This window comes from Coffea arabica, chromosome 11e (genome assembly GCF_036785885.1).
Source record: "Coffea arabica cultivar ET-39 chromosome 11e, Coffea Arabica ET-39 HiFi, whole genome shotgun sequence".
NCBI lineage: Eukaryota > Viridiplantae > Streptophyta > Magnoliopsida > Gentianales > Rubiaceae > Coffea > Coffea arabica.
Window position 1 is genome coordinate 44,801,346 of NC_092331.1, and position 23,853 is coordinate 44,825,198.

A 23,853-nucleotide genomic window follows, 5' to 3' on the forward strand; every position below is an offset into this window, starting at 1 on the left:
GAATTGCACCATAACTAGCCAAGATAATAACATTCACTTAACTAATAATTTCATTTGCAAGAGTAGTAAGGAATTCCATACCTCTAGGAACTTTTTATTGTTATTTTTATTACTTTCATTCTATGTTTGTAGTATAGATTTAATATTTTGTATTTGTGATAATCTAAATAGTAAAGAAGTTCAAAAAATATCGATAATTGACAATCTTCTTTGTGGGTTCGACCCTTAATACCCTATACTCAATTATGACTCGTATACTTACAAAAAATCATTGTTGGGGTATTTAGCACTTTATAATTGTAAAATTTAACTGTGGATGAGCTAATTTTATCATTTCTTCTCTTTTCTCATGATTATTATTTTGAGTGAATGATTATTATCTTTACTTTGAAAAGAATAAAAAAAAGAAAAAAAAGAAGTAGAAAAGAAAAAGAAGATAAAAAGAGAATAAAAGTTGTTTTATTTCAATGGTTCTTGTACTTAGTAACCAGGAGTCTTCGTCTACAAATGTCGACTTTCGTGTAAAATGTCACTTGAATTAAGAGCATACAAAGCAACTTGAGAATGTGAAGTGTTCAGTAACTGGGGATTTTCATTTAAAAACATCGATCTTCACATCAAAAACCACTTTCACTTGAGCAATATTTAGCTATGTTATATGAATAAAATCCTTTGTTGAACTTAAGAAGAGGGATCACCATGGGCTTAGTTAACATTTTTATTGACCATATGAGTTACTTGCTTGTGAAATTGGATAAGGATGAGAAATTGAGTTAAATTAGTTAAAACTATGGTATAATTGGCTCTTCTTTACTTGATATTATGAGTACTTGAGTTTAATTGAATAATTGCATAATAGTTATTTACCTTGTTTTGAGAAAATGAAGTTGAATTGTGCACGTGTTTATTTTCAAAATTTTGGATTATTGTTGGTTTGTATTTCTTATTACTTGAGGACAAGCAATGGTTCAAGTGCGGGGAAGTTTGATAAATGTGTATTTGATATGTTTTAAATGTGTTTTATTTGTCAGTTTTGGTGTATTTTATTTAGTTTTATAACTAATTAGTTAGAATTCTAGTGAAAATATGCATTTTATGATTGAAGTGGTAAAAATTGCAAACTATGGATTTTAATGGTGAAAACTTCATATTTTTTGAGGTTTAATTATTCAATCATCAATTAGAGTGTTGAGAAGATAATTGGATGATTATTGATGATTTGAAGTAATTTAAAGAAGACATGAAGTGGAAAATGTTCAACGGATGAAATGTAAGTTTTACAACTTTGACACCTTGTGGTATTTTGGCTATATCTTAAGTTACAAGTATTGGATTGAGGTGATTCTTATATCATTTTGAATCTAAGAGATAGATTTATATTTGGTATGCAGATGTTGAAATCCAGTTCAGTCATTTTCCTTGTCAAAATGTCAAAATATAGAAGTGCATTTTCATTCTCGAAAGCTGAAACAAGGTTCTGACCATTTGAGGGTATGTTGGCCATATCTTAGTCTAAAGAGTACCAAATTGGATGATTCTTGATGCATTGGAAAGCTAACTCAAAGAGTTACAATTTCAGATTTTATACAAGAGTTGGGTCAGCTTTCATCATCAAGAAAATATCAAGAGATTTTGGTGCAAAAACAGAGCAATGATGAAATCTGCCTAGAATGAGCAAACCTACAAAAGAGCAATATGTGGGTACAATATGCAAACTCATGTCACGTTTTGGAGGTCACGTATTCATCATTTTCAGTTGCAACTTGCTCTGCAACTTGTGCCCTATTCGCACAACTTTCCAACTCAATTCCAGCAAGTAATTTCGGCTGTATCTGATCAAGAAGAGTGTGAAATTTGTAGAAACAACTTTTGGGAGTTTCAAGAGTAAAAAGTGCCAACTAGAAACAACTCATTTGGCTCTTGAATTCCCTATAAGTAGAGGCCTTTGGAGAACAATTTCACAACTTTAGAAGGCCTGAGAAACTCCACAAAAATGTAGTCTTCACTAGTTTTTCTTAGTTCATTAATATAGTATAGTTCATCTTTCTTGTATTTGTAGTTAGATTTGGATGAAGATTTGAAGAGTAAAGATTGAGAGTTGGATCTCATGTGACAAGGGTGACTTCTCTCCTATCACTTTTTGTTTTGTATTTGAATTCATGTTTAACTATAATACAAGTTTGGATCTTGTTTTTCATGTTTAGCTAAAGCTTATACCTTGAGTTACGGATGAATTTTCTATATCTTATTAGTCATGTTTACTTGGTTATTTGATGATATTATTTTGAGTAAGTTATTTATCACTTTTATTTATCTAATCATGATTAACTAACCATTAATTGTGATAATCTTAAGGTGTTAAGTTTGTAATGAAAATTGAAATTTAATACTAGTTCAAGGAAGTGATAAACCTAGGGAGTACACTCACGAGAATAGAGGTGCACCTATATGATTTTAGTGACTTGTTTCATGTAATTTGTAAAAGAAATAAACTTATAGTTAATTTCATAACCACGAGAGTGGGTGTAGGTTAGTTACAAGTATAGTTGATTCACTACGAGAGTAGGTTTCACATGCATTAGGAAATTACGCCTTAACTAGCCAAAATAATAACATTCAATTAACTGATAATTTCATTTGCAAAAGTAGTAAGGAATTCCATACCTCTAGGAGGTTTTTATTGTTATTTTTATTACTTTTATTCCATGTTTGTAGCATAGATTTAATATTTTGCATTTGTGATAGTCTAAATAATAAAAAAATTCGAAAAACATCGATAACTAACAATCTTCTCTGTGGGTTTGACCCTTAATACCCTATACTCAATTTCGACTCGTATACTTGCGAAAAAAAATTATGTGTGGGGTATTTAGGACTTTATAAATGTAAAATTTGATAGTGAATGTGCTAATTGTTGTATGTACACCTTGCACTCATCACTTTTCTCTATTGTTGATGCTTTGAAAGCACGGAGGAATGGTTGTTGAGCTTGCTTCTCTCAAGCATTGATTGCCCAATTGATCTATCCTTCTTATTACCTAAAAATGCTTTCAAACACTCAAAAGCAAATGTAGTCAACAAGAATAGGTAAATCGACACATACACAATCTAAACTCAAAAACAATAGACAATATCTCACAAGATCCATAAAACTCAACACACGCACACACAAGAAACTAGACCCAACAAACACACAAGAAACTAGACTCAACAAATTCACAAGAAAAGTGAGTAAAATATCTAAACTAATAAAGTCACTCTTCATACCAATATTGTTACAAATCATCCCCAACAATGGCACTGATAACTTAAGTTAGGGGTATGCACATAATAATAAATTCAATCCAGAGTCAAATTTTATATTTATAAATTTTCAAATACTCCACGCGCTATTTTTCACAAGTATACGAGTCATGAGCAAGCATAGGGTATTAAAAGTCAAACCCATAGGGAAGACAGTCAAATGCTAACACTACTAAAACTTCTTTATTATCTAGAATCTCAAAAAATTAAGAAAAATAATCTAAGCTGCAAAAAGGTAGAGAAATTCAAATGAAAACTCTCCAAGTTTTGGAATCTTTATCTACTCATGCTAGTACAACTCCTTAATTAAATGAATACCAAAACCTTGACTAAGTAATGGTGTAATTTCCTAATGTTCATAATATCCACTTTCATTAGTGTACCGACTATACTTATAGTTAATTCATACCTACTTTTAGGAATATGAAATCAACCATAAACTCATTTACTCTTATATGTAACAAAGGCACAAAAGTGTATCTCTACTTTCATGAATGTACAATCTAGGTTTAACACTTTCATGAACTGGTGTCAAATTTCAATTCTTATTAGAAATCTAACACCTTGAAATGATCACAATCAATGGCCAATTAATCATGATTATAAAAACAAAAGTTCCAAATAACTCAATCAAGATAATAGCATCAATCATTCATGGATGGTTCAACCAAAATCCAAGGCATAAATTTTAAAGTAACATAACAAACATAAGATCCAATCCTTGTATTAACAAAACTTAGAAGTCAATACAAAGATCAAGAGGTGGATAGAAGAAAACCCTTATCACTAGAGTCTTTTGAGCGTCTCCTTCTTCATCTCCTTTGGTCTTCTTGTTGAACTAATATGAGAATGGATAAACACAAACTAGAATATACTGTACTATTTTACACTAAAACAAGAAGAAATGAAGAGAACTACATTTGATAAGGGATTGGCAAGACACAACGCTTTGGCTGTTCTTCTTTTATCTCAAACTAACTAAAACTAAAGCTTCTTAAAACTAGAAGAACTAAGTACTATATATTCTTAGTCTTGCTTTTTGGAGCCAAAAGGTCAATAAGAGAAGATTCTAGAACCCCTCAATACAACTGCACTTCATCCCTTTATGTCCCATCAAGAATGGAGAAGAAATAAAAAGCCAAGCAAGTTGGCAAGTGTTTATCTCAATTCATATCTTTTGATGATTACAAAACAAACGGTTGTTACTAATACTTTTTGTAGAGACCCTTTTCAGAAATGACACTAAACAGGTCTGTGGACTTGGAACAAAAAGAAGATAAAAAAAGGTGAAAAGTGTTGAGGAAGATGTCGAACGCACAAAAGGAGAGTATCGGACGTCCGACATCCATTGAGTAACTTCGGACGTATGAAGAACTCAAACTCGGACGTCCGAAGAAGACAAGCCAGGGTTTCTACGATTACTGATCACGATCGGACGCTCAACACTTGAGCATCGGACGTCCGACAAGCGTTGCTGCACTTCGGACACAACACATTGGACGCATCGGCCGTCCGAAGGAATTGAAAAGGAACCTCCAAATCTGCATCTTACCCTCGGACGCATGGTGATAGGGGATCGGACGTCCTATGAGGTTCAAGAAGATTTCTCTAATTCATTGACCTCGTTCGGACGCATAAAAACTGAATATCGGACGTCCGACAGCACTAACGGCTAGTTGACTCTTAACCCATGTTTTGAGAACAATACGTGACCTTAACCCATGTTTTGAGAGCGTGTATTCATATTTTGGCTGCTTTGCAGTTGTAACCAGTTGTGATTCAACTTCAGCTCTTTCCTACTACTTTTAGACCAATTTTCTGAACAAATTTGAACTGAAAAGTGCAAAAAGCATCTTAGAAATTTGGAGGAATAACTTTTGGGAATCTCAAGACACAATTTGCACAACTTGAAACAAGATTGCTTGGAGCTTTAATTCTCTATAAATAGGGTCTTTGTTGAATTTGTTTGATAACTTTGGGAGACTAAAGACACTACCAAAGTGTAGTTTTCTCTAATTTTTCTTAGTTCATTAGTATAATATAGTTAATGTAGTTTATCCATCTTGTACTTGTAGTTAGATTTGGATGAAGAATTAAGGAGTAAGATGGAGAGTTTGGAACTCATGTGATAACAGTGATTTCTCTCCTATCACTTTCTCTTTTGTATTTAAGTTCATATTTAGTTATAATACAAGTATGGCCTTTCCTTTCATTCTCTTCATGTTTTGCTAAAATTCATGCCTAGAGTTATGGATGAACTTTCTATATCTTGTGAGTGAAGTTTAATCGGTTATTTGATGATATTATTTTGAGTAAGTTATTTAGTGCTTTTGCTTATCTAATCATGATTAACTGGTCATTAATTGTGATAATCTTAAGGTGTTAAGTGTATAATAAAAATTGGGATTTGACATTGGTTCAAGAAAGTGCTAAATCTAGGGAATACACTCATAAAAGTAGAGGTGTACCTTTGTGGCTTTAGTGGTATGTCCCATGTAACTTCATAAAAGAAATAACCTTGTAACTAATTTTTTAACCATGATAATAAGTATGGTTTAACTACAAAGTATAGTTCATTCACTACGAGAGTATGTTTCACATATATTAGAAAATTACATTATAACTAGCCAAGATAATAATCTCTTGCATTTATGATAGTCTAAATAATAAAAGAGTTCGAAAATCATCAGTAATTGATGATATTTTCTGTGGGATTGGCACCTAATATCCCTATACTCGATAAACGATCTGTATACTTGTAGAAAATAGGATATTTAGGTTTTATTAAAATTTGGTGCATGGTAGAACCTCTTCAATTTCACACCATTTGAGGGATATTTTATAAAAGATTTGTAGCTATAAAATGGAGATTTTAACAATAATTATTGTCCTTATTTCTTCAATAATTATGTGCTTTAGCTTTGAAGCCACAAAAATTGACATTCGAAAACAATGTTCACACTTAAGACAAAAAGAGTGATGAACATTTCTCTATGGATAGGAGCTTGTGTTTTCTTACTTAGGAAGAGATTGGAGAGTGCAGAAACACACTACAAAAATGTAACTCTTATATTTTCTTAACTTTACATTAGTAAGGGTATAGTTTAGGTAGTATAGTGTGTCATCAACTGTTATATATTGGTTCGACTAGGATGAAGATGGAGATGAACGATAAGGGGATGAAACTCATGTCATAAAAATTCTCTCTTCTCCGACTCTTTATCTATTGTATTAGATTCTTATGTGTAGTTAATATGTAAGTTTTGGATTTTATGTTTATTATGTCTTTCTAAAATTTATTTTTTGGATTTTGGTTGTACCTTCTATGATTGTATTGTATTGATTTCTTGGTTATTTGATACTATTATTTTGAACAAGTTATTTAGCATTTTTGTGTATCCAATTGCTATTAACTGGCCATTAATTATGACAATTTTAAGGTGTTAGATTTGTAATGAGAATTAGAATTTAATACTAGTTCAAGAAATTACTAAATCTAAGGAGTACACTTGCAAGAGTAGAGGTACACCTTCGTGGCATTTGTGACTTTGTTCCATGTAATTTCATAGAGGTAATAAACTTGCAGCTAATTTCATAACCGCAAGAGTAGGTATGGACTAGTTATAGATATAGTTGATTCATTACAAGAGTAGGTTTCAGAAATATAAGGAACTACGCCAAAACTAGCCAAGGTAGTAGTGCTCCATAATCCAAAAATTGCACTTGCTTGAGTAGTTTGGGATACCATGATCTAGGGAGCTTTCATTTGCTATTTTTTTACAAATTTTAGCTTAGTTTTATTTTCTTTAATTTGTTGATGATCTAAATAATAGAGGAGTTTTAGTAGTGCCGATAGTTGTCCATTCTTCCCTGTGGGTTTTATTTTTAATACCCAATACTTAATCACAACCTGTATACTTGCGAAAAATTACGTATGAGGCATTTAGGAATGTATAAATGTAAAACTTGACTATGAATTGAACTTAATTTTATATGTGTGCCCTGCACTCGTCAAGTTTATGGTGCTATTATCGAGGAAGATTTGTGACAATATCTGTGTGAAGAACAACTTTATTAGTTTAGATGTTTTATTTGTTTTCTTGTGTTTGTTGTGTCTACTTCTCTTGTAGTTTTGTAGCGTCTTTGTTTGTGTGTTTTCCTATATGTTGAATCACATATTCTTCTTGACTAAACTTATTTTTGAGTTTCTTTGAAGGCATGTCTAGATATTCAAGAAGAGTAGTAAACATGGGTGGATAACACATGAGAAATGGAAGTTCGGCTATAGACTCTTATCATATGCGAAGCTCCATGAATAGAGGGAACAGAGAAAGTATCACGAATATGTCTTTTGAAGATAGGTTAAGGAGTTTAAAGGCTAAATTTGATTATATAATGTTAAAAACTCAATTGGACACCATTATGCAAATACTTGAACAAAAGAAGAATGTTAATGTTTTTAATTCTAATAATGTAATTTATAACTTATGTAGAAGTTATCATGCTACTTATACTTGTATGTAAGTACAAAATATGAATTATTATGATGAATTTGAGCATTGTAATTTTTGTTTTGATCAATATGGTTCTAAATGGAGTAATTCTTATACTTACGGTTGGGATAATCAATATAATTATAGGTGATTCTTCATATTTTTATGATTACAAATCCAAATTTTTTCAATACAAATCTAGACCATATGGGAATTAGCTATTGAAAGAATAGCTGATGAATGTAGAAAACCTTGTGAGTTATTATTGAAAAGTTAGCTAATGTGACACCTAATTGTTTTGATCGGGTTATTGCCCAAGAAATCCTCGTGGTATCTTATTTAGTGTGAACTCAAGTGACACACATTCAAAATAATATTTATGAGTCACTTAAAATAGGTAAATTGTAGAAAATTACAGTCTTTTGCAATAAATCTAGCCAATTTTCAATGGGATTCAAGGCCGAAAATACAAGGCAAGAAAAAATTTTATTCTAGTTGTTACCGAAATCCTACCAGCAATCTGCAATCGGATTTGGCTGGAAGTTTGTTTTTGAAGGGAATTCACGAATAGATTTCCTAATTTCTTCCTCCTCCTTTGAAACCTTGCACACACTCACACCAAAAACAAACACTACTTACAACACTCCACTTTTCACCATTTAATCCTCAAACAAACTTCACTAAATCATTTCCAATACCCTCTAGAGTAGTTTTCTTGGTTAAAAATCTTTCAAAAATAACTCCAAATTTGGATTAAAACTTCATAAGAGCTAGCGTTTCACATTCTTGAATTGCTCTATTGAGGCCAAATTGAATTGAGTTTCCTGGAGGTTTTACACACCATGTGCATCTCTAATCAGCACCCAACAAGTTTGAAGTACCAAATTTTCATTAAACTTTGTCTTTTAATTATTGCCATTTGTGAATATTTTTCATATTTTTGGCAATTTTGAATTTCTCATCTTTGTGAAGTTTTGTGACTTTTACTACACTTGTTCATGTTGTTAATGATTATTGATGTTGAATGAATCATGAATTTATGAATATTTGATTAATTTGGTGAATTTTAGCTAATTTAATGCTTAATTTGGCTTGGTGAAAATTTTTGAATATTAAATGGCCAATGTAGCATTTTAGTTAGTTTTGTGGGAGTTTTATGATATTCATTTGAGAATATGCATTCATTGAATTATGAGAATATGTATGAGAATATGCATTCGTTGAATTATTAGATAATTGTAGAAGTTAAGGTTAACTGAAAAATGAACTTCAATTGGCAAAATTGATGAATGCACTTGTGCTATTTATGGTTCAATGGTTATTAGCACTTCATAAATAATAAAAAAATTCCATTTATATTTTGATTTGGTGCGTTTGCTTCTATTTTGGGATTACTTTTGTATTTGTAGGGAATTTTGGTAAATTGTATCTTAAGAACAAAATATATTAATAGAACTCACTTTGTTCATGATTATTGGCATATTTTGTGAAATTAGCTTATATTTTGTCATGATATTTATGCAAATACTTGCTATATGAAGTTAGCTAGTTTCATGTTTTTATCATCGTTGAACATTTTGTTGGTTCCACTTATTTAACCTATTTTCCCAATTTTTCTTGACTTGCAAGTTTACTTTTTGATGGTTGCATGAATCTATTTTTAGTTGCCATTTGTAGTGTTTTTTATTTTGGCTTTATCATTTGAAGTGATGCATTAATTGAATTCTCCTTTGAGTATACTCTCAAATAAGGTTGAGAATTCATCATATGGCACTAGATTTGGATTGCACAAGTTGCTATAGGAGTATTATCTATTACACTTTTTTTTATTTTCCTTTTCTCACATTGATGACAATATGAAGTTTAAGTGTGGGGAAGGAAAATACTTGGACTTGCTATTTTGTATCATGTGATGATGTTTTGTGGATTTAAATGCATTAGAAATGTTAGAATTGTACTTGAAAAAATTGCCATATAGAAATTTTCTTGAAAAATTGGATTACTGGTAGGAAGTTTCATCCAATTACAAGAGAAAACTCTGTCAAAATTTTTTCAAAATCTTTTTCAAAATTTCACTATGGCAAAAAAGTTTTGACATTTATTTAATTTTGTTTTAAAAGGACCAATTTGTTCCAACTTTAAACATTCTGATGCTCCTACAACTTTATATATATTTTTTTTAAAATCGTTCTCATTTGACTTGAAAATGGTTATTATGCAATTAGAATTTTTGCATTTTGTAAAGTATATCTTGTAAAATGAGGAGAGTTATGCTTATATTTTACATGTCTAATGAGATTTCTCCTCTTTACTTAATTTTACAAATGAATGATTGATATAGTTAATATTTGTTAAGAAGGATGGTTTATTTATTGTATTTCAAAATAAAAGAAGAGGAAAGAAAAAAAAAAGAGAAAGAGTATGAGGTTTTGGTTTTACTCCAATGATTCTTATATCGGGTAACCAGGGGTTGGCATCTACAAACGTCGACAGTCATAATAAAAGGTACTTGAATTAAAAGTATGTATAGCAACTTGAATAAGTAAAGTGTTGAGTAACTAGGTATTTTCACCTAAAAATATTGATCTTCACATTAAAAGAAATTTCCACTATTTGAGTAAAAATTAGAATGAATAAGTCCCTCTTAAATGTGAAATTTGAGGGAAAAAATGATTGTAGGAGAGTCATAGCTAATTTTTGGACTATATGATTTGCTTGCTTGAAAAATTAGATTAGGGTGAGAGATTAAGTAAAACTTGTTTTAATTATGTTATAATAGTCTCTCCTTTACCTGATATTATGAGTATTTAGTGTAAATTGAATGATTGTCTAATGATTAGTTTTGAATTATGAGGAATTGAATTTGAAAAAGTGCATATAGTGTTTCAGCACATTAGTCATTATTAGTGATAATATGTGGATTGCTTAAGGGGAAACAATTATTCAAGTGCGGAGAGTTATAAGTGAATATTTTGTGCTTTATTTGGATGACATTTGATGTTATTTTTAGTCACTTTTGCAATGTCATAAGCCAAAGAGGTCCATTTTTGCTAGAATTGATTCTAAATGCTACTTAGTGCTTAAATGAGATTTTTGTCCCTTTTACTCACATATTTTTGGTTATTTTTTTTGTAGGAATTGGAAATAGACTTCATTTTGGATAAGAAATAAATTTGTATTATTTTAATTGAACTCCTAAAGTTTGCGATGATGGAAAGAAAATGATGAAACTTGTCAAAAAAAATCCTTGTAGGGATTGTTGGAGGGATTTGACGTAGAAATTTTTGGTGAAATAGAGGAGCAATCTCTCCAAGAATCCGGCTGGAATTCTGAAAAAATTGCCGGAGGGATTCTGGTCAAACATTGTGGTTACAACTTTTGCAACTTGATTTCAAATTCATTATTTCACACCATTTGAGGGACATCTTATAGAAAATTTGTAGCTATAAAGTGGAGATTCTAGTAGTAATTCTTAACCTTATTTCTTCAATAATTATGTGTTTTAGCTTTGAAGTCACAAAAATTGATATTTGAAATCAATGTGCACACTTGAAGACAAAAAGAGGGATAAAGATTTCTCTATGAATACAAGCGTGTGCCTTCTTATTTAGGGAGAACTGGGAGAGTGCAAGAACACATTACAAAAATGTAGCTCTTATATTTTCTTAGTTTTACATTAGTATAGTATAGTTTAGATAGTATAGTGTCTCAATTGTCGTCAACTCTTATACATTGGCTAGATTAGGATGAAAATGGAGATGAAAGAGGGGATGAAGTTTATGTGACAAGAGTTCTCTCTTTTCCAACTCTTTATCTTTTGTATTGGATTCTTATATTTGGTTAATATACAAGTTTTGGATTTTATGTTTATTATGTCTTTCTAAAGTTTATGCCTTGGGTTTTGGTTGAACTTTCTATAATTGTATTGTATTGATTTTGGCTATTTGATGCTATTATTTTGAACAAGTTATTTAGCATTTTTACGTATCAATCATGATTATCCAGCTATTGATTGTGATAATCTTAAAGTATTAGATTTGCAATGAGAATTAGAATTTAATACTAATTCAATGAAGTGCTAAATTTAAGGAGTACACTTACAAAAATAGAGGTACGCCTTTGTGACTTTTGTGGCTTTGTTCCATGCAATTTCAAAGAGGTAATGAGCTTGGAGCTAATTTTATAACCATGAGAGTAGGTATAGATTAGTTAGGGTATAGTTGATTTACAACGAGAATAGGTTTTACATAAATAAGAAAAATTCGCCATAACTAACCAAAATAGTAGCAATGATGCAACAACTGTACTTTCATGGGTAATTAGGGATACCATGATCTATGGAGTTTTCATTTGCTATTTTCTTGCAAATTTTAGCTTAGTTTTATTTTCTTCAATTTGTGAATCGTCTAAATAACAGAGGAACTTTAGTAATGCTAATAGTTGTCTATTATTTTTTGTGGGTTTGATCCTTAATACCCTGTATTTAATCAGGACCAGTACACTTATAGAAAATCGTCTGTGGGGTATTTAAGAATTTATAAATGTAAAATTTGATTGTGAATTGAACTTAATTTTGTAAGCATACCCTGCGCTCATCATCATGTCTGAAATTGCCGCCCTTACGTAGAATTGTGTCTTCTTTTAGTCTTGCTTAGTGCAAGGATTTTTTTTTTTTGTACAAAGATGAGAGGAGTTTGCAAGGGCAGAATCATCTGTAACCTTTACAAAACCCATAAACTAAGAGAATCTCTAATCTTATATTGATTCAATCATATCCTCATCTTCTAGCCATATATGGCAACTCTAGGGAGGTGCGAGTGTCCTAACAATACATTTTCCTTTTAGCAAATTCCTTATAAGGCTTGTGTTTAATGATGAAAAACTTGTGTTTGTCTTCCTAAAAGGGGTTTTCAGATTTAAGCACGAAGCTTGAATGCAAAATCATCTCTACTAAATTGTTCTTTTTTCTTTGATATGTTGAACTCGTCTCCCATTATCAACTGAAACAACCTCCAATGAATAAAGTCCGATTTTTGGATAAGTTTCTTTCCTATTTCAGCTACTTGAACTTTAATTCCACCTTGCTACTTGCTATTTTATATAGCAACATTTATAGTCTCTTGATCTTGCTTTCAAACTTTAGGAAGTAAAACCTTTTGAGATTTAAGAGGACATTCAAAAATAGTATACTCAAATTTTTTGAAATGGCTACACTTAGGTGGAGTGAATTTGTAATACAACTTTTAAGAGAAAGAAAATGGAAGAAAATTCAAGATAGTAATCTTCCCAAACCTCACACAAAAGATGCTATCTCAGAAATAGTCAAGCTACAACTACTTAGGCTACTACAAAGATAGTCGAGGCACAACTACTTAGACTATTGGAATGATAAAAATCTATTTCAAAACTTTAAAGAATCTATTTATTTTTCAAAGATTCTATCTATTTATATATGCTTGTCTGAAATTTATCACTTTTACAAGGGTTTTAGGGAATCATACTCATAGTGTCCATAGTAGCTTGGGTCAAATAAGACCCCATCAGGGGTTTGACAATTATAATTTTTGGGGTCAACATATCCGACACTTTTTTATGGTCAACCTGTCCTTCTAGAAGTAGTTTAGACAGCTATTGAACATCTTCAAATTTTTAATATTATCTTTGTGAGAACCTGAAAATTTTCACATTTTCTCGGCATTATTTTATTTCTCAGTTCCCCTTTTATATATAAATTTGCTATCCAATTTTATAAGGAGGGGTTTCATTCGATATATATGAGTGTGTGTTGTGTATATCAAGTGTAATTGTGCGTAGTTGTACTTCTCTGTGTTGGAAGGACAGACGAGCGCGGCGTTTGAACTAGGGGGAAAAAGAAAATTTTTGATGGAAAAGTTAGTACCAAATCCGGCCAGTTCTTGGCTGGATTGTTGGTGGGTTTTGAAAAAAAAAATGGATTTCGTCACTGCCCTAAATCTGGCCGGATTGTGACGTGTCACCTCCGGCAGCCAACTTTGACTGGCTGTTTTTCCTTCATTCTTATCTTGTTTCTTGGCTGAGATGTCTTCATTTTTGTTCCTTCTTGACCGGCTCTCTAGAGAGGAAAAACAAGAGAGACTTCTTCATTTTCTAGCTTCTAATCTTGATCAAATCTTGAGTTTTAACCGGTGAAATCACAAACTACTCCGTACAAGTGTACACTAAGGAGGAATAAAGACTTTGGTGGAGTGATTTTGGAGGAGGAAAGACTAAGCTACCATTTTCTTTGAGGTTCTAAGGTATTTTGCTAAGAACATCTCTCTTTGCTTCTAATAGTTAGAAATTAGTGGCTTGTGGTCGCCACTTTGGTAGCTTTATGCAAGATTTCTGGGATTGAAGTGGTGATATGTGAATTTTCAGTTTTATAGTGAATTTTCTGCCCATATATGGAGTTTAAAGGCTAGCCATGATTTACTAGTTTTGATATGTGGAATAACTAGTGTTTTAGTGTTAGTTTATTGTGCCTAAAAGAATTTCCAGCTTTTGTGCCTCAATCTCAGTTTAGGATTTCTATTATGAGATGCTAAGTGGTTGTATTTTAAGGGGGTTTAATAGTTTATAATGTGTATGTGTGATTGTGGTTGATTGCTATGAGAACTGGCATTTGATTGTAGGGTGGAAAGTGAAAGAATTCAAGGGAAATGCTGTCTGTTTAGTTTCTTGAAGGTTGAATGAGAAAAGTGAGATTTGGAAATGTGATTTTGTACTGAGTTGGACTTATTTCGTTTAGTACTACTTTGGTCCTCTCGAAGGGTGTTAGATAAGTTACATGTTTTTTTAAACTTTTATACTGTCGTATAATGAAAGTGGTGACCGTTTTAACCGTTTTCAAACATGATGCATAGTTACAAATATCCAGTTTTGAACTTCAAATGGTTACTCATTTCTTTCTCAAACTTTCTGAATTTAGTTTTGTGTTTGATTTGAAAAACTCTTAGTTACTCATGTCTTTGAGTCTAAAGGTACTTTTTTCATCCCAACAACCATGTATATACATTGTACTTCGGATTTCTTCGATTCACCTAACTTTTGCTAGATGAACTGTAATATATGGTCTTGATTAATTTTAGGATTCATCGGTGATTGAGGGTATTACCCGGAGGGTTACTTTGGACGTTATTTTGCGTAAATAGGTGAGTGTTCTTTGTTTGTTATGTTTCCATTAACTATATGATTTGTTGTGGATAGTTCATTAAATGATAAATGTTTGTTAAAAATGACTTTTCCTAGGCGAGTGTGTACTTTATCGCACTCGACCTAAATGAAATGTGAAATTTTCAATGTTTAAGTGATTAAATGTTAGTTGTGCATGAATGCAAGCCTTTTGGCTGAACTGGACCCTTGCCTTCGTTGCCGATCGACTCGAGGCAGAAGCAGACTTGGTCGGGCGATTTGGTGACCCTGGGTGAAAGTTTGGTATATTCGAGTATTACCACGTTATCGGGTGGAGTCTGGCCAATGTCCAGAAGGGGGAGAAATGAAAAGAATGAACGAAAGGAGGTTTTCAATTACAAATGAAATTTTAAATATTGGAGGAATAAGGAAATGAAAGGAAAAGGAAAGAAGAAAGGCTCCACGTGAGCATGTATCATTTTAATGAATGTGTTATTGGTGCTTCTATCTTGTAAATGTTTCTTGGATTATTTGTTATCTATGATTTATGCCTTGGACTTAATGTTTTTATTATGTGTCTGGAACCTCACTGAGTTTTTAACTCATTCCGTTAGTTTTGTTTTCCTTAACAGGGGATGCGTGCAAGGACGAGAGATCTGTATAGACTATCTTAGTCTAGTTTTTTTGAATTTTTGTGATGGTTCTCGCCCTAGCGCTTGGCAAGGGTTGGATGTATGAAGAATTGAGAACTTTTATATAATTGAGTTGTATTCCTTTTGAGATTGAAATGTATATAAGTATATGTTTTAAGTTTGAAATTATTGTTACACTTGTTCTTGTGGTCTTATTTTCATTTTTACTTGAGGTGTATGTTTGAGTCCCGGCGAGAGTTGGGCAGGCGGTCCGCCAAACCCTTTGGTTCGCCTTAGGGGAAGATAGAGCTGTCACAGGTAGTATCAGAGCCCGCTTCGCGTGGTCTCTGCGCGGAGTGAGCTTGGGTCAAGTGGTGAATAGGTATGAAGGACTAAGTGCTCTTTTGAGCATAAGCTATGCATCGTGAATTGTTGTAGGCCTTAAATCGTTATCATGGTATTTGAGGACAATAAATAGGTACGTCAGGTAGGAATGTCGATTGTAGGTAATTTACTCTTGAAACTAGCCAACTCGAGATGTGAATTATTTTATTTCGAATTCTTGTACTCGAGTACTCCAGAGTTGAGGGTAATACTAAGTATTTGAGATTTTCATTTTTGGGAACATGAACGGATTAATATTTGGCTAGAGTGAGTGCAAGAGGTCAACGGACGTCTAGTTCGGATAGAAAGTAAAGTAAGAGACCGGACGGGGGTGATTTTAGCTGAGTGTGGGATGACAGGTCGCGTTTTCTTCTTGTTTTGCCCTTGTATTGTATTACATGTCTTTTGCTTGTGGTATGTTAATACCTACATGTATAGTACTTGCTGCACTTTACTTTGTCTAACTTGAAATGTCTCTTTGTGTATATGGTGCTGTCACGGCCCCACTTCCCCCTAAGGCGAACCAGAGGGTTCGGCGGGCCGCCTGCCCAGCTCTCGCCAGGACTCAGTCGTTCACTACAATCCTCAATTGAATGTCAAGATATATATCTCAAATATACATCAAAGGTTCCCAAACTTTACATACATATCAAAAGCGAAGCGTCCACGCTTCCGCAGCGCCACTCTGATCCTTGATTACAATTAATACAGGAGGAAGTCCAAAACTAGCCTATTACACATCCAATCCAATCAATTCTAAACGTTCAAGACAATCCCAATATGAATGGTTACACAAAAGGAAATCCAAATTCAATCCATACATGAGACAATCCATGAATAAACACTACAAGCCCTTCCTTCGCCTTGAGCCCTGTGGAGGGGAATAAAACATTTTGGGGTGAGCTAGAAGCTCAGCGAGTAACCAGTAAAAGCAGTTATCAAATCAGTTTCACAATCGTTCATTTCAATAATGTCATTTCAATCTGGAGTATCAATAAATCAAGAAACATTTACAATGGAAAGCGATAGTAACATTCATGAAAAGGATACATTCGTTCTCCTGACAATTCATTGCATTTGGTTTCATTCGTGCATTCATTCACCCCATCCCTGGCTTTTGGCCAGGCTCTACCAACCTACAAGGTAATACTCGAATATACCGAAACGTTCACCCAAGTTCCTAGTCGCCCGACCGAGTCCGCTTCTGGCTCGAGACGACCGGTAACAAGGGGCAATGGCCAGTTCAGCCCAAGAGGCTTACATTCATGCGCAAGTAGCATTTAATCACTAATCATTGAAAATTTCATATTTATTAAGGTCGAGTGCGATAAAGTACACACTCGCCTAGAAAACTCGTTTTAACAATCATTGAAAGCAAAATCAATAATAACAAGACACTGATATGCAAGCACGCATGATATGTAAGAAAACAGTTCCAAAATTAACTTTGAAAACAATTCAAAAGTAGATAATGCAGGAAAGCGGTTCAAAAGTAAATTTGGAAACAGTTTGAGGTCACTCACCTCAATGGCTCAGAAATCATCCATCAAATAACATTGCCTTGCTCTAATCCAAGTCTTAGATCACAAACTCAAAGCAACCAAGTCCTTTAAAAGTTCGGACAGCACTTCCCCTGAATTTGCTAACTTTTCCAGCCATCATGGCTTCATTATATCCTCAGCCAGTCCCAAAGGTACACACACAACAACAAGTTCATCCAATAGCCATTCAGCAAGCTCCAAGTAGTACAAATACAAGTCAAGCTAGGGAAAAGTCCGGAAATGAGAGTTAAACTCAAAACCAGAAAAAAATAGCTTTGACGTCATTTTGCGGTAATGGCACAACTTGCACTACGATTATCGGATTAGGGTGTAAGACCCACCATTTCGAAGCTAAGAACCAGGGCTACAACAATGTAGAAGGTCACTCAGTCCAAATCCCAGCACAACTAAGTCAAATATGCCAAATAACAAACCAGAACCGTAATTGCAGGTGTACAAATTACACTATGCTGTAATTAGTCCAACTCAGTCTATACAGGTCCAAATGCATTGATTCCAAAGGAATACGGTAGCTAAGACATCAAGCTACATTTCATCAGAAGACACCAACATCCAAATCCAAAGCAATTCCAGTCAAAACAGACGATTTCAATCGCAGTTCGCACATTCTGATCAACCCAGAACAGCAACAGTAAAATCGACATATCTCACTCTACACTACTCCAAATGACCTGAAATTTTACAGGCATCTCAAACACATCAATACCTACAACTTTTATGTTTTGAGCCAAGGCCAATTCGGCCTCTATATAGGACCAAATATTTCGGACAGAATGAAGAAACCAAGAACCCTAATTTTCCAGATTTCTTCCAAAACAGATTTTACTTGCAATCTTCCACTTTTTCCACCTTCTAGAATCATTAAACATCATTTCCAATCATCATACATGACCCCATAATCATACTCATATTAAAACAGAAAAATCCCCAATAATTATAAAACTTCACCAATTCAACCAAAATCAAGATTCAATCCATAAATTTGCATCTTATACAACCACCAATCATGAATTACACATCATTAGAGGGAGGAGAGGGGTCCTTCTCAACTCACCTTAGTAACCAAAGAGATGGAGCAACCTTGCACTTAAATCTTCCAAATCACTTCACCAAGAACCTTAATCCTACCAAGAGAAGAGTTTTTATGGAGTAAAACTAAAATTAAACGGTTCAAAGTGAAGATTAAGCAAACTTGGAGCAAAGAAATTGGAGAGCTTTTCTTCCCTTATTGCTTGAAGGTGGCCGGCCATATGAAGCTTAGAAATGAAGATATTTTGGTCAATTTTTGAAGTTATTATGGTAAATGGTAAAAGGTTGAATAGTAAGTCAAAGTCCAAGACTTAATCTTATGGTGACACTTGTCACCCTTAGGTTTAAAACTTATCTTTGTGTCTCTCCAAGTACAAATATCTTAACACCTTATAAAATAATATCACTTAATACAAAATTCCAACAAGTTGTCAAAAATATAATGCATTTACCGCACTAGCGGGTCCCACGTCCAAAATACGCTTTTAATTTCTCAAAAACTAACCGATACTAGAAAAATCATGTTAAAACTATTTTTGCTCATAAACTTTATCTGGGAAATTTTTCTAATCAAGAAAATGTAGAAAGAAAATGTAGAAAAGGCGGGCGTTTAAAAAATAAACCCTAGAAAATTAGAAAATTTCCGGGTTCTCAAACTCATTTTTTTTCAGGGCGTCACAGGTGCGTTATATTGTGTATATGTCTCCTTGTGTATTTGATGTGTTATATCTTGTTGTTTAGTCAATTCACTTCGTTATATACTAAACATCTTTTTTAAAAAAAAAAAGAGAAAAAGGGTATGGAGGGGAAACGTAATCGTGGACGTGGAGTTAGTCAAGGCCGTGGGACTAAGCGAGCTCAAGAACCGAGAGAAGAAAGAGAAACAGTGGCCGAGCAAGAACATGGACCGAGGATTGAGATCGGAGATCAAATGGCGATGGTGTGACGCCCCCACTTCTCCCAAGGGCAAACCCAAGGGTATCGGCGGAACGCCTGCCCAACTCTTACGAAGACTCGGTACAATCCATAATTCAAAACTAGGAATATTTACTACAGCCATCTGCTGTAATACAACTTAAAGTTTTCTCCAAAAGAAAACAATTTAGCACTATTTACGAGCACTTTTGGTCTCGAACCCTGTTAAGAAAAACAAAAACGTGGAATGAGCTACACAACCCAGTGAGGTTCCAAGACACTCTACCATTTCTAACAAATCAAATAATTTGAGCATATCCAATGTATGATTTAAGGTTGCACATTGGCACATTAACATGAGACAGTTATCATTGTACAAGTAATTTGAGCATATCACAGGTATGGTTCAGGGTCGCACGTTAGCACATTAGCATGAAACAGTTATCATTATGTAAAATAAACACACATTGAAGAATACGGTGTTTCAGTGGAACCATTTCGGTTAACTGCACCTTATAACTTCAGAATCCCCTTGGTTTGTCTGACCATCACCTTATCCCTCCAGTGGTAGTACTCGAGTATACCGAAACGGTGTCGCAGGGTTCCAACCTACCCGACCGAGCCCAGTCCTGACTCGAGTAGGTCAGTAACCAAGGGCAAGATCCAGTTCAGTCTAGAACTTACAACATGCACAAGTAATCAAGTAAATTGGTGTACGGTAAAAATTTATCATTTTAGTAGGTCGAGTGAGATTGTGACGACCCCACCTTCTCCTAGGGCCTACCCTAGAAGTTAGCGGATCGCCTGCCTGACTCTCGCCAGAACTCACTCACTTACATTGACTTCAGAGATAACATTATCATTGAACAACTGAACATTCACTCTGAAGTACCACTCCAATCAGCTTGAAACATAGATTTGTCCACTAAAAGAAACAAAATACACGTTCTAAACATCCATTCTTAATATTACATCAACTCAAAACAGAAGATTCAACCATCTTAAAATACAAAAGAAAACGTGACTCCAATATATTCGCATAGTGATGGAATTTCCCAAAACAACTTTCCAATTCCATCCAATCACTTTTCAATCTCCAACTCCTGTAAGGAAAACAAAGTTAAAAGGGTGAGCTTACGCCCGTGAGGTTTCCATGCAAATAACAATCAATAAGCACTTAAATCAGTACAATTAAGCGAGTAGTGCACATTTCACTGTACAATCACTCTCATTAAACAATTGAGGAAGCACATCACTAAACAATCACTTTTAAAAGGATACGGTGCTCGCATTAGAGCCACTTCAATGCACTACACACTCCACCGAACTCCTCCTTATAACCTCCAAAATAATAAACACTTCCCTCACTTGGATGGCCATATCAATATCAGTAATCTGCTACTCCGTGGTAATACTCGAGTATACCGAAACACTTACCCAAAGCTACCGCCCTACCCGACCAAGCCCTCTGCTGGCTCGAATAGTCCATTGAACAGAGGGTTTTGGGGCCCAGTTCAGCCAGTGTGATAAGGTATACACATGGCTTACAGTCATGCACACTTACAATATCACTTGATCAATTATCAACCTTCAACCTCAATTAAGCCGAGTGCGATAAAGTACACCTTCGACTTAGAAGGTGAGGGACAATTGAAAACACTTCACAATGAATCACTTAACAATATTTCATAATAAGCACATTTGCCATATAATTGCACTTAGGTACACATAAGCAGTTTAACACATAAATTCGAAAAACACTCACCAAAGATTCAAATGACTACTCTCGAGTCTCGAGTTGGTTTCTGGGTTCACGGCTACTTCCTGGTACAAGTTAATAATTCTAAAGTGAATATTCATTTTATATGCAACCACTCATCTTACATAATTTAAGGTTTAAGTAACTAAAACCCAAGTTCCTAAGCTTATAAAACGAATCACCAAAATCTAGCAACCTTCCTTACGTTTGTCTTCAAGATTATTAAGTTTGGTAGCTTTAAAACAAGGTTAATGTACATATACACCAAATTTTAATATCATATAAAACACTTGAGCCAAGATTAACTCATTTCCAATCTAATGTGCAAGGATTAAGACAAGCAAACGTTTCATTTCTTCCGTCTAGGCTAAAACAGATTCTAGTTTGACCTTAAAGTACAAATATAATATATTCAATATTCATTTATCATTTTATTTTGAAACTCATTGACTTTATTGTTTTAATCAAGAATTATACCTGTTTTCCCAAGTTAATAATTTATAAGATATTTATTTTAAGATTAAATCATTTTCCACTCAAGATTCTAAGGTTACGGTTTAGGAGTACTTCATTGGTCCCCTTTTTAATTAATTAAACTCTAGGTTATTTGTAAGTTAAATTTTATTCCACTACATCAGTCCCTCAAATTTTATAGTCTTTAAAATATTTGTGAAGACAATAGTAAGTAATTAGAAGCCAATTTAGGTACATAATTATCATGAGTTTTCCCCTCATTTGCTTTAGTTTAACTCTACTTGTGGAGCTGTATATAGCCAATAAATCTCAGGGTAACCGTAGCTATCATTTATGAAAGCTTACAAAGTTGGAAATTAGAGGAAATGCTGGTTCAAAGTTGGTTCCTCACGGCCATTATCAAAGCAAAGTGCATCCGGGAACAAAAGGAAAGCAACAAGAAAGGCAGCTTTGCCACCCTCTGATGTTTTGATCACAACTAGAGCTACACTTATCGGATTGAGGCGAATTTTATAGCGTTTCGAAACTAAGACATAGACCTGCATTTCTTCTGAAGACATCGACATCCAGTTATTGTGTTTTCAAGGCCAAAAAGGGACGGTGAGAAGCACAATCTGTTTCATTTTCTCGGTCAGCAACCAAAACTAGTAACGTTACTTCAAGCTTTCGACGAAAACTCTATTCTTTCACTTGCTTAAAGCTCTAAATATTTAAAGTACATTCAGTCCAGCATATACCAAGGCAAATAGCATCTAGTTTCAACAAATTATTCAACCCAAAAGCTACGCACAACAATTTGTCATCAACTAATTACAATTTGCAGCAGTATAGCAGTTTAACATGTGGTGTTTTCTCATAATGTTCTTTTCAGTTTCATGCTCCAACTAGACATGCAGGGGATGATCATTCAACTACAGATCATCTTAAGCAAAACATAGAAATTGATAGCCAAAAATCCAAGAGAAAAGCTGAACCAAGATTTATATCCTCTCTCAGCTATAAAGCTGGTTCGTAGCAGCAAGTAATGCCTAAAGACGAGTTTCTTCTACTAGATCCCTCCATTTTATGCTCAAACCTCTCATGCATGAAGAAATCAAGATGTTATACCGCATATTACAGATTACCACAGAATTTTAGAGTCATTATTCACCAAAGACAGCTGAAACTTTTCCATTCCCCCCCCCCCACTCGGATGAAGCTGGAAAAATTCCAGCAAGGATCTTCCATCGGTCCTCCCAATTTCCAACTTTTCCCAAATTTCTTCAACTAAACTTCTTATAATACCTGAGATAACCATATTACATGCTTTTCTTATATTATATTTTCCATTTTTACACTGCTAATGAGCTGAAATTCATGTAATTAACTCCCGGTTGCTACAACTTCAGTCAAATAATCATTTTAATCTCAACCCAGAATTTTTCTTCAATCGAAGCTCATTTCCTCTGCTAAAACTTATCTTGCAGCTTTTATATATCTATATATATTCATTTATACTCAATCAATAAGTATTGATCACATAGAATTTACCTCTTTCCTTTAAGAGTTAAAAATTGCAGACTGACCAGATTTTCCCAGCTTTGTTTCCTCAAGGTCTGCACCAGCTATCCCTCCTATTTTCCTTGCCTTTCTCTTCTTGATTATGATCAGCAGATGATGAAGCTAACCAAATTTTCTCTCCCTCACTCTTAGTTCCACTCCCTCGATAAAGTTTTTGGAAAGAAAGAAAGAAAGCTGCCTTGTGTTTCTTTCCTCTCGGTCACCGCCCAACTAGCAATTTCTTTTTCTTTGTTTTGCTCTCGGTTATCTTCCAGAAGATGGCTTCCTTAGGTTGCATAGTAGTTTAACCAAGATTCAGGGTTAGTTAGGTCATTAGTATTAACTTATTTGTTCACTAAGGGGTGCGATTTTATTATTTCATGCATTGACTCCAAACTTCATTTGTTCTAATTTATATACCCTAACAAAATTCTCGTACATTAATCTAGGAGATTTTCATACATTTGGTTTTAAAGAAAAATCAACTAGACATATAATTTATTCAACTGTATAATATATGCTACGTGTCTAGTACTATATGCAAGTGACACAATTTACAATATACATACCATGTGTTTATTTGATTCATAAAATTTTTCTACACCAATCTAGGA

General features: G+C 33.7%; 1 long non-coding RNA gene across 2 annotated transcripts; it reads right to left on the reverse strand.

Moving 5' to 3' along the window:
* Positions 1-16,546: 16,546 nt before the first annotated feature.
* On the reverse strand, positions 16,547-23,513 carry LOC113717676 (uncharacterized). 2 transcript variants are annotated; one of them, XR_011824900.1, is made up of 4 exons: positions 23,231-23,513; positions 21,233-21,291; positions 17,485-20,570; positions 16,547-16,832 (listed from the first exon to the last, which is right to left on the reverse strand). It is a non-coding gene; the product is annotated as an uncharacterized lncRNA (long non-coding RNA). The 2 variants fall into 2 exon arrangements; XR_003454466.2 differs by lacking the exon at positions 21,233-21,291.
* Between the last annotated feature and the right edge of the window lie 340 nt (positions 23,514-23,853).